General features: G+C 33.1%; 2 pseudogenes; one reads left to right on the top strand and one right to left on the bottom strand.

The window, feature by feature from the left end:
* Window positions 1-5,693: 5,693 nt before the first annotated feature.
* Window positions 5,694-6,391, top strand: LOC149543392 (polyadenylate-binding protein-interacting protein 9-like; annotated as a pseudogene).
* Window positions 6,392-9,022: 2,631 nt separating this feature from the next.
* Window positions 9,023-10,551, bottom strand: LOC149543391 (TORTIFOLIA1-like protein 1; annotated as a pseudogene).
* Between the last annotated feature and the right edge of the window lie 1,093 nt (window positions 10,552-11,644).

The raw sequence follows: 11,644 nt of genomic DNA, 5'->3' as shown, positions 1-11,644 counted from the left end.
TTTGGAAAGTCAATATGCATAGAAACATTGTCTTGAAGTGAGAAATCAGCAAAATGATCAGTGATAGCTTGTCCTTTGATAGCTTTACAATCAACATAGTGAATATAAAATTTTGAAAGAATCATCATCCATTTAAAAAGTCAACTAGCAAGAGTGGCCTTACTTAAGAGGTATTTTAGAGGATCAATCTTAGCAACCAAGTGTGTAGTATTAGCAAGCATGTAGTGTCAATTTTTTTGAGATGAAAACACTACAATGAGGAAAGTCTTCTCAATATTTGTAATCTATCGATATAGTATATAAATTTTTCCTTTCCATTTTCATCTTTTTCCCAAAGGAAGTGGCCATAGCTACAATGCACAAAATTAAAGGTTTTAGTGGGATAGCAAGCATCAATATAGGAGGTTTAGCCAAGTACTCCTTCATTTGATTAAGGTTCTTCTCACATTATTTGTTTCATACACATGTGGATCTCTTATGGAAGTTTGTATTGAAAGGTTGTGATCTATCAACTAGCTGAGATATCAATGTCTTGATCAATTGAAGGCATCCTTGAAGACTTCTTTGTTGACTAATATTGTGAGAAGGTGGCATTTTCATGATTTCTTATACCTTCTTGTGGTCAATCTCAATTCCCTTAGTAGATATTATATATCCCAATGCTTTTGCTAAGGTGATACCAAATTTACATTTCTTAAGGTTTAGTCAAAGCTAAAATTGTTCCAAGCTATCCAAAAACAAGCTCAAATTATGTAGATGAGTATTCCTTTTCTTAGACTTAGCCAACGTGTCATCTACATAGTATGTTGGACTAACTACCAATATTTCCTTCAAGATTTCTGACATGGCTTAACCATTTCTTGTGTTCTATAAGTCTAGTGATTGTATTGGGCATTGACAAGTTGATCTTTTGGTACAATGAAAACTCTAGCTTGTAACAAGTGGTATCAGAGCTTGGTCATAGGTTTGAATCTCCTCGGGTAATGCTGGGGGGTGGGTGGACTAACTACCAAAATTCCCCTTTGAGATTTAGAACATGGCTTAAATACCTCTTGTGTTCTATAAGTCTAGTGGTTATATTGGACATTAACAAGTTGATCTTTTGGTGCAATGACAACTCTAACTTGTAACATAGTCTTCGATATTCTTGTGCATCATGTCATGGAAAATAGGATTATTAGCTCTTTGATATGTAGCACCAAAATTCTTTAGCCCAAATGAAATTAAATTCCAATAGAAATTACTCTATGCACATTTGAAAGTAGTTTTCTCTTGGTCTTTTGGAGCTGGCTTGATTTGATTGTAACCTGAGAACCCATCCATTAAAGAGTACATCTCATAGCCTGTAGTCATATCCCCTATCATGTCAATGTTAGGAAGTGGGAAATAATCCTTTGGAATGGATTTTTTAGGTCTTGAAAACCTATGGAAACTTGAATTGGCTTATCATGCTTGGAAATGAGTATAATGTTGGAAATCCATTTTGCATAGTCTATAGCATAGTTTATAGCTCATATGAATTTAGTGCTAAGGAGATTCTCTAGTTCAACTTTCACCAAGAGGGAAACATGTGGTGCATATTTTTTAGTTTTTGTTTGATTGGCTTGATAATAAGAGCTATAGATAGATGATGTATAATGATTTCAATGTTAAGGCTTGGTATATCTACATAAGTCTAAGCAAATTTGATCTTTTTCTCTTGGAAGAACTGAGTAAATTGTGATTTATTTATTTTTTAGTCGACAAGGACTGAGCTAGATGTATAATTTTAGGATCCTCTTTAATTCAAAGATTGATAGGTGTATAGGCTCAATCACTATTGGAAATCTCTCCTAAAAATAGTTCGGCAGGCTACCAAGTACCTCATGCTTGGGCATCTCAAAGAGTTTTCATCCTTGGATACATCTTTATATTTTACTATTTTTGGCTTTAATACTGCCAAAAAGTAGTTTTCACAACTAGAGTGCCTATTATTTTTTATTTTTTATTTTTATTTTTTATGACTAAGGTACTTGATATCTGATTTTGTCATGCTAGTAGCTAGTTCACTTGTGGAAGAGACTATGAGTTCAATGACATTAAGGTAGCAAGCAATCTCATAGTCATTTTGAAGATATGGTAATTCATTTCACTAATTTTGTAAGGACTAGTCAATAAGATTAGGATACATAAGTGGTAAGGAAGTGGAGGAATCAAAGTGATTAATATGGAGGGAGTTCTCTAGAGTGAAAAATTATTTTGATTCTATAAAGTATTCTTTGAAGACACTTAAATTGGGATGATCCCTAGCAAGGTCAACATGGTCAAGTAATGCAAGTTGTGAGTTCAACTCCTCAAACCCTATGGGTGACTTGTCCACTACATTGGTTTGGTTAGTGTAATAATGTATAACATCTACCCCCAATTCATGAGTTTTCACTAAGAGAGAATCCCATTCATACTCATTATAATTAGTATTGTGACCATGTTCGATGAGGTGAGAAATGTTTCTCTAGATCCTATCTCTAATAGGCTCTTGCATATCTTATTCATAAAAAAATTAGAGGGAGATTATTTAGCACTATAATCATTAGATTGTTCATTTTCTCCCTAGAGAATGAAGGTAGAGGGCACAAAATTCTCTTCTTATTTACTAGTAGTATTAAGAGGTTGAGTTTCTTCTTCCAAATCACTTGTACTAGGGGGTTCTTGATCATACATAGGTAAGCCATCATTCATAACAAAACTTAGGCCTATAGTATCTTTTCTTTTATGTCCATTAGTGTGTCTCATAGGTTTGGCGAGAGCATGTTTATTATTAGTCAAAGGACCACGTCCAGGATATCTCATGTTCTTAAGAAACTCATATCCCTTTCCATAGAATTTAGAAGAGATAGGAGTAGTAATTATAAAATCATTAGGAATTTATTCTTCTCTATAGATCCAATCGATAACTTGATCCACTTTCTCATCTTCTAGAAGGATTGAGGATTGAACAAAAGTGTCAAAGACTATCGTGATGGAAGATGAAGGTCTTATATACTCTGAAGGTTTCCCATAGGAGTGAGGGGAAACTGGAAGCGAAACAATAGAGTCAAGTGTGTATTTTCTCATTCCAATGTTTATCATATTGATCTTTCTATTATAATCAACAAGTGTGTTTTAAGCCTCATTGGAAGCTCTATTATTTGGTACCAAAACTTCAATAGTGATCAGTATATTAATAGACATAGAATTGTCCCTAGGGATAGATATCTCTATACCATTGAAAAGGAACTCAATGCATAGATGGAATGTAGAGGGAATTGCCTACATATTGTGTATCCAAGGTCTTCCAAGAAGAATCTTGTGTACAAGAGGTATGTCAAGGACCTAGAAAAAAATGTCTTTCTCAACTAGAACAAATTGGATATGTTATACCACTAAGCTTTTGGAAGATCTTTCAACCTCATCATAAGCCTTTATCATGATATTTCTCATAGGGTAAATAGAAAATTCAAATACACCTAGTTCTTGAATGACATGGAAAGAATAAATGATTAACCCAATACCATTTTCAATCAACACATTTCTGACTTGAGTTTTATAGATTTGGACCTCAATGTGAAGACCAAGGTTATGTGGATGGATAAGAGGCTGGTCATCTTCTTTGGAAAACAAGAGGTAGTGTGGAGTATAAATGTGGTTAACCATATCTTGGAACTTATCAACATCAATATCAATGGGGTCACTAGGTATGCATAATTCTTCTTTTAGGATCTCCTTATGCAAATGTGATAAATCTAGAAGCTCAAAGATAGATATCTACATGAGAGTACATTGATGTTGATCTAAAGGGTTGTAAGTATACTTTGCAGTAGTAGAGGTTTCCTTAGAAGAGGATGACCCCACTTTCTTAGGATTAGAATATTTGGTAGAATTTTTAGCTCTAAGGATAACCTTAGGCTTGCTCCTAGTAACAACCTTAAGTCTTTCACCATGTAAAGAAGAGTTTGTACCTCTAAGTATGAGCAAGGGTTTGTATTTAGAAATAATAGTCCACCAAGATAACTGAGAGGGAGGAGGGGTGAATCAATTTTCCAACAATTAAAATGTTTATCTTCTTTAAACAAACTTAACCATTCAACCAAAGTAAATAGAAACCATAATAAGATGCACATTGACAATTACACGAGATATGTTAAATAGAGAAACCCTTGATCAAAGGGAAAACCTTGGTGGGAATGATGCCCACAAGATGATCTACTAATATAAATATTCCTTGTTAGAGGATGGACCCTATTAGGAATCTATTACAACATTTAGTACATAGAGTCCCTGTTAGGAGACTTTGAATCTCTTTTAGGAGATTCCAACCCTATTATGAGTTGTAGTACAATGTATGCAAGAAGAGCCCACTGCCCAAACATGCAATTTCAACTACAAGAAGAGCTCACTGCTCAAACATGAAATTTATTGTTATGTTCTTCTTTCCTTTGTTATGTCACAAACCAAACACTATTATACCTTGTAGACCAAGTCATGAACCTCAGATCCAAATATCAAACCTCAGATCACTCAACAAAACCTTGGCAATGAAGTTTCCTTCACTTCCACTCTGCTCTGCTCAACTTCACATTTTTCTCTCTACTACTTGCAAATATCATCCACACAATTCCACATACCATCTCATTACTCCATGATAAAGGAAAATGTCCTTCCTTTATACTGAGTCCATAAAATAATTCCCTGAGTTGACTATTAGACCTTCTTAATTAATCATTATAGGACCACATTAAGAACACATTACACTTAGTGATAACATTAATATTCTATCTTACAACTTGAATAACTTTCCATACACACAATATTATGATGAGCAAACTTAGCCACATCATCACCAACATGTCTTCTTCACATCACTACTACATTTGACCTTATTTTTCTACCAAAATTTTTAACCATCAATTAAAAAGGTTTAGGTTGGTTGGATTGTAGAAGGAAAATTTTCTTCTTTTTTTTAAATCTAAGCCTCTATTGGTCAAAATTTTGACCAACATGGGCTTAACTTTAAAATGAAAAAACATTTTTTATTTTTGATGGAGCACGCAAAGGAGCTAGAGCTATGTAAGATTTTTCTTCTACATTATTTTCTTTTGTGTAAGGATATCATATGATGATATCCTACAATTGAATCCTTAGTTAGTGCTTGAGCTTTCTGCAGTTTGGATTTACTCAAACTCTATTGTGCTTTCATGGTCCTCTAAAAGCTTGGTGGCCACCCCATATATTTTTGGCCAGGCGGGCCAACATGACTTGACATGGTTTTGTCCCCCTACCCGACTGATGCTTTACTAAGATATTCAGATCCTTAGTATACTTACCAGTATCTTGCATTGATTTGATTTTTGTTATGGTACATATTGACTTACTAGTTAGTAATCTTGCAACACAAATTTTGGATGAAACATGTTTTTCTAAAAGGGTACTTTCTTTTTGATGTAAAGGTTATTGATTATTGCATATGTAGTGACCCCAATTTAGTTCTTCAGTTTGCTTTTGTAGAGTTTCATAATGAAGGTGAGTCCCAAATTTGTTTTTTAGTGTTGTTCAATTTAATTGGTTGTTTTTATGGACAAATTTACATTCATTGGGACTGTAATTTGAATGCAATATTTCTCTACTTGTTTGTGTTTGTAGAGGGTGCAAGAAGAGCTTTGAGCCTTGCAAGAACCATGCTGGGATATTATCCTATCAGGATCCTTCCTTCAAAGACTGCAATTCTTCCAGCTAACCCTACATATCTTCTAAAGGTGAGCAATGTGATCATTTTTTTAAAAAAATTTATAGAAAGCACAAGATTATGTGGTAGGAGTCCGGGTGTAATTAATTTTAATTTTTTGGTTGGTACATATACCTATAATATTTTTGTGATGCAAATGAATCTAAAGGACTGCAAGGATGCATTTTAGCTATAGTTTAGTGGATTTCATTTGTTTTAATTTCTATCTACAGTCTAAAGATGAGCAAGAGATGTGTGCTTGCACAATATATTGTACAAACATTGACAAAAAGGTGAGGTTTAGTGATTTAGTGACATTTAGTGTGTGATATCTAAGTCAAAGTTGCATTGAATTGTGTCATTTTGGTATTGTGATAATAGTTGTGTGGATCACTAGTTAATTGTAGATTCTCAATTGCTTTGCAGGTTTCTCAAGTAGACGTACGAATTTTTTTGAATCACTTTGTGGTGAGGTGGGTGCTAGGACAACATCCTTCTCTTTTTTATTTGATACTTTTGAGAAAACTTTGAACTTGGCTGATGATTTTTTTTTAAACTTGCATTCAGGTTTCTCATTTAAGACTTCTTCGGGATTATGTTCATTTGAACCGTATCTCATTTGTTGAATTTGTAATGCTAAGTAATCCTTGAGTATTTTGAATTTATGTGTGCTCTACGCTAGGAAAAAATATGTGTGATTGTTACCTACATCCAATTTTAAGGTTAACTTATTGAAATTTATAGGCATTTGGATTATAAGTTCATCAATGCATGAGTTTCTTTCCAAGTTGCACCTATTTGATAATATTTAATTATTGTTTAGTTTAAATATGTACGTGCCAATTATATAACACATTAATTTTGGAATCACCCTTTTCAAATTTGGGACAAATTCAATATAAACTAGCTTATATATCTTCTAAAAATCTCTATCAAATGTCTGCATATGTAAGAAATCGATAAAAAAAAGTATACATATGTAATATCAATAATTAGTGTTTATGTAACCAATACAATTTTTATAATGAAGTTAAAAGGTGAACTTCTATAATAGTCTTGGAGATGATAAAATTTTTGCAAAAAGGATGCTATGATAGAGAAGTAACACTAATTTCTGCAAACGTTTAGGTACAACAATCATCGTGATAATGTAGTTTTTTGAGTCAATTTCATTGACCCATGTTTCATGAGTAATGTTTTTTGACAAATATCCTTCTTAATCTTCTTCAAATTCTCCATCAACTATTCTCTCAAGATTCTAAAAACATCTATCTGTGCATTCTCCTTCAACATCCTAAGGCGCTGTATAGTGGTAGTAGAAATAAAATTTATCCTACTGCTCTTGTAAACTTTGTAGCCAAGTATCATAGATACAAATTTTACATCTTCCTACTTAATATCTTCTACTATCATAGCTTTTCAATCCCATTTCAATTTTGGCAATTGTGTGACCAAATCTATGTATCTTTGTATCTTGATCCATGATCTAGATCTGAACCTCTCCTATCTTTCAATTTAGCAAATGAACTTTTACCTTAAGATCTTCCTGCTTAATATCTTCTACTATCATAGCTCTTCAATTCCATTCTCAACTACATGCTTACTAATGAAGAATTATTTATAACTCAATTGTGGAACACGTCCACATATATGATCTAGCAAGTAGTTCTCCATCTCTTATAATCTGACAGAAAATTTCCTAGGCTGCTAAAATGCTTACAAAATCATCATGAAATAGAATTTTTCTATTGGTATTCATTCTTAAGGTTGCTCTTGCTAGTTGCCAACATCGCTATCATAGCTCTATGATTGAGATTCCTACAAACTAGGAGCTTTTAGTCTTGTTAACTGACAGTAGGTCAATATAAAGCCATGGTGCCTTTCTTGTTCAAATGTGTTATTAACATAGTTGTCTCTACTATTATGGTGTGGGAGATTAAATTTTCTTATATTCACCAATTTTTTTAAGTGGGTTTGGAAAATTTGGTTTGAGAAACTAGTCCTACCCATCCAAGAACTCTATGAACAAAGGGAAGTTTTAAATCCAAGCTCTATACCATGGTGACTGTAATATTATCTTATGTTTTCTTTTTAAAAAAAATTATCTCGTGCTTCATGAAGTAACATGTATATATTATGAGGGGGAATTATTCTGTGCTTATTGTGAATTCCCAATAAAGGAAACTTTGAGTTTCAGTGTTCACCAAATGTATAGTTTACTACCTACCTATATGTTGGGTCATATATTATCCAAATAATCAAATGAATCCTTCAATCTTACATGCATATGACCATTGAATGGATATTGCATCAATGCATTTCATTAGCAAGTATTTCTAGTGTCTCAATTATTAATAGAAATCTTGCACATGAATTGGGCAAAGGCTTCAGATTTGACATCAAGTGAAGCTTTAGTTCTATCTTGGAGCTTTTTTGTTAACCCTGAGGTGATAAATGTGAAATATCTTTGTTCAAAGGCTACCTGTCAAGTTGTTTGCATGGAGTTATTTGTTTATGAAGTGTTGCATGGTGTTTGGTCAAGGTGTATCTTGATACTTATCTTTATTAATGATTCAAAGGTTTGAACTAGTCATAAATAACAATACTAAAACATTATGTCAAATAGACTAACAGTGTTAACAAGACTTTTCTTGAGTACTGATAGTGGAATAGGTTTGGATTAAAATGTTGCCAATCCTAAATTGACTATGTGTTCACTGATTCTTTTTATTTAAGTTATAACTTTGAAAGATGTTTAAGATATAAGAAATCAATCCCAACCTTGAAAAATGAAGATTGATGCTTGTGATAATTCTGAAAGGCCAGTTGCAACACTAGCATATCAAGGAGATTCATTTTACTTATAGCAATTGAAATCATAAATAGGTTTAAATGGTGAATATACAATCACAAAATCAGCTAGCTACTCTCAACGCCAATCATTGTATGATGTTGGTCTTATGTTCGATATTGACACTCTTCCTTGTAGATGTACTACTCATAAATGTAACGTTTCTAATAAATTATAGGGTTTGGAAAGAAATATAACTTGTTTTAAATATCAAGTTCTATTAATAGAATACAATGTTGAGAGTCTAATAAGACTATAGGACTGGTGTCTATGACAAAGGAACAGCATACTCTTTGGTGGAAGCGAGTGTTCAATTGGGACATTTGCATGCCTAAAGAAGATAACATAGAGAAGCTCTCGACTCATTTTTTGTCATTCTCCATCGAAAGAAAGAGCAGTGCTCACATAAAAAATATTTTTTGCTCCTTTGATTACCTACCTTTCAATGAGTCCACCATCCAAAGAACAAACAACTTGGATGCACTCTGAGTAATGAAGTTTCTAATTGAAGAATTAGAAAAATGCTTTGATGAAGCCTCTTGTAAGGCTAATAACATGTGTTTCTTTACATCAAGAGAGAGACCCAAATAATCTGAGTCATTGCTTGCAATCAAGTCAACAACCTGAGCATCAAGAAAAAAATGTAATATAAATGAAATAATATAAGAAACTTATATTGGTTATTTCTTTTAAAATGGTGGTTTGGTTTGGATACTTGTGCAAAAATTTGGAGAAAAGAAAATTAAATGTTGGGAATAGAAGATATCCTAGATTCAAAACAAAAATTAGTGAACCCCACCATTGATCTAGACCAGTCTCTATGAAAATCATGAAAATTTTGAGGGATATAATATTTAAAAAGACCTCTTACAATTTCCTGATAGCAAAGAGATGGGGGATGACATGTAAATGATGCAGTCATAGTAATTGTTTTAAGGGACTACATTGATATAATCTTTGAAATTAACAAAAAATCATAACCTTTTGTTGAAGAAATAAACTATAATTATCATTATACTAAAACAAAAGAATACACATCCTATTAGTACAGGTTCATTGAATAAATCACCTATTGAATCCAAGGGATTAATGAACCCAAGAATTTTTGCTTCAACAAGAAATGTTTAAGAGCTTGCATCATTTCCAAAATGGTTCCTTTAGATAAATGTTCCATCACAAGACTAGTCTGATTCATAAGCCTAATCAACAAGAGATCATCCCCAATGCAAAGGACCTCGCCAAATGCTTACTCCACATCCCCTTTCCATAGAAATTCTACTGCTTGTGTCCAAACACTCCAAAAATTGTCACTGCCCTAACCTATCTTGCCATTAAATAAATTGTCAGTGATTGTTGGCCATGAATTTTCTTTCACAGAATCACGCACCTCTATTTTTTCATCCTTTCCTACAACCTACATACCAAAGAAAGAAATAGCTTCATCTTTTGATACTTGTAATGTGCTCCTTACTGGGGGACCCTCATTAGACCTATTCATGTCTCGTGCTTTGGTAAATATTTGATTTCCTTAAAAAAATTCCAATATAGACCTCTAAGTGTGATTTGAAATAAACTCAGTGGCCACCCTCTTTGATGTCCCCCAGACATCTGCCAGGGGATTCACCATAAAACCACCCCACAAGCCTTTGAACTTCCTATCTCATATATCAGTCCCTATTTCAGCTTTGTATGATGCACCTCTTCTAGATCTACTCATTGATGACCCCTCAGATGTGACAAGTTGTGCAGGTGGATATCTACCTTCATTTTTATTCCAAAATTTGGAGCTTAAAAGCACAGAACTAGGGAATTTACAACAAGTAGCCCTTCCATCTTCAACATTAGTGATCCTACCAATTGATAAAGAAAGATCATGAACCATTTCATCTACAGTTCTTTCTAAACCATGTACCCTTTTTTCTAGAGAATGCAACCCATCTTATGAGCTTCCCATAAACATTTGAAAGCACAACAATTGAAAATAAAATTTAAGTTTTTAACTATCTAGAAACAAAATGCAAGCAACTGCAAATAATGAAAGTACTAAGTACATTAAACTTTATGCTCAATTAATTTTTTATCTATCATCTGTGTCTATACTTCATAGTGCCCCCAGAAGGTTTTAAATTCCATCTAGGCATTCATAAAATCAAATAACAAGCCAAATCAACAATGAATAAAACTTATGCTTGGTCCCACCATCCATTATAGTATGTATACAATTATTCAATAAAAGGATAAACATACTACTTTAAAAATGCCTAGAGAAAAGCAGAGAGTGAAAATAATCAGAGCAACACTTGAACACTCATCACATAGCTTCTATTAAATAAACATCATCTAGCAGGCCAAATTTTTCCTAGAACATAAGAGCCCATATAAATATAATATCTTTAGTTTTAGGCTTTAGCACATTACTAAGGAATATATCAAAGCTTGCTGACAAAGATATTCTGGGGCAACTATAACTTGCAAGCATTGTGATTACCATTTTCAAGCACAGACAAAGTACTCCCATGGGAACATGTGTATATGTTCTTGCTTAAAAAATCTCTTCATAATTATTTCTCAATGCAAAACCACAAAAATATTTAACTTGAAGAAACATGGATGCTAAGATTAAATAATGGCCTCTTCATCATGATTTCTCACCTAGATGTAGTGAGTGCAGTGTTCATTTCATTTTCATGAGAGATGGGTTCTTGTGAACCAAGACTCATAAAACATGGGTCAATGAATTTGACTCAAAACCTACATGGTTCAATCCTAGAAGCAAAAATAAATTTTACCAACCAGAGTTATCAAGAAGTCTAAAGAACTGACATAATTGAAAGAATTGTTGGCACTTTCAAATTCAGATAGTTTCCAGATACATCTTTTTCAAGAAGTACCAACTAGTTTTAAAGTAAATAATAACTTAAGGAGAAACTAGGGTAGCCTTCTTCTGCAAATCATCTTTGTCTCTTCAAGAGTTAACATAAAATTTCTCTTATTCCCTATATGTTGCAAATATTCTTAATTCACTTTGACTTTCCATGCACCTACACTAATAT

Source organism: Cupressus sempervirens, chromosome 8 (assembly GCF_028749045.1).
Source record: "Cupressus sempervirens isolate cs-2001-9-10 chromosome 8, ASM2874904v1, whole genome shotgun sequence".
NCBI lineage: Eukaryota > Viridiplantae > Streptophyta > Pinopsida > Cupressales > Cupressaceae > Cupressus > Cupressus sempervirens.
The sequence above is the reverse complement of the archived record's forward strand: the minus strand, read 5'-3'. Positions and strand labels throughout refer to the sequence as shown.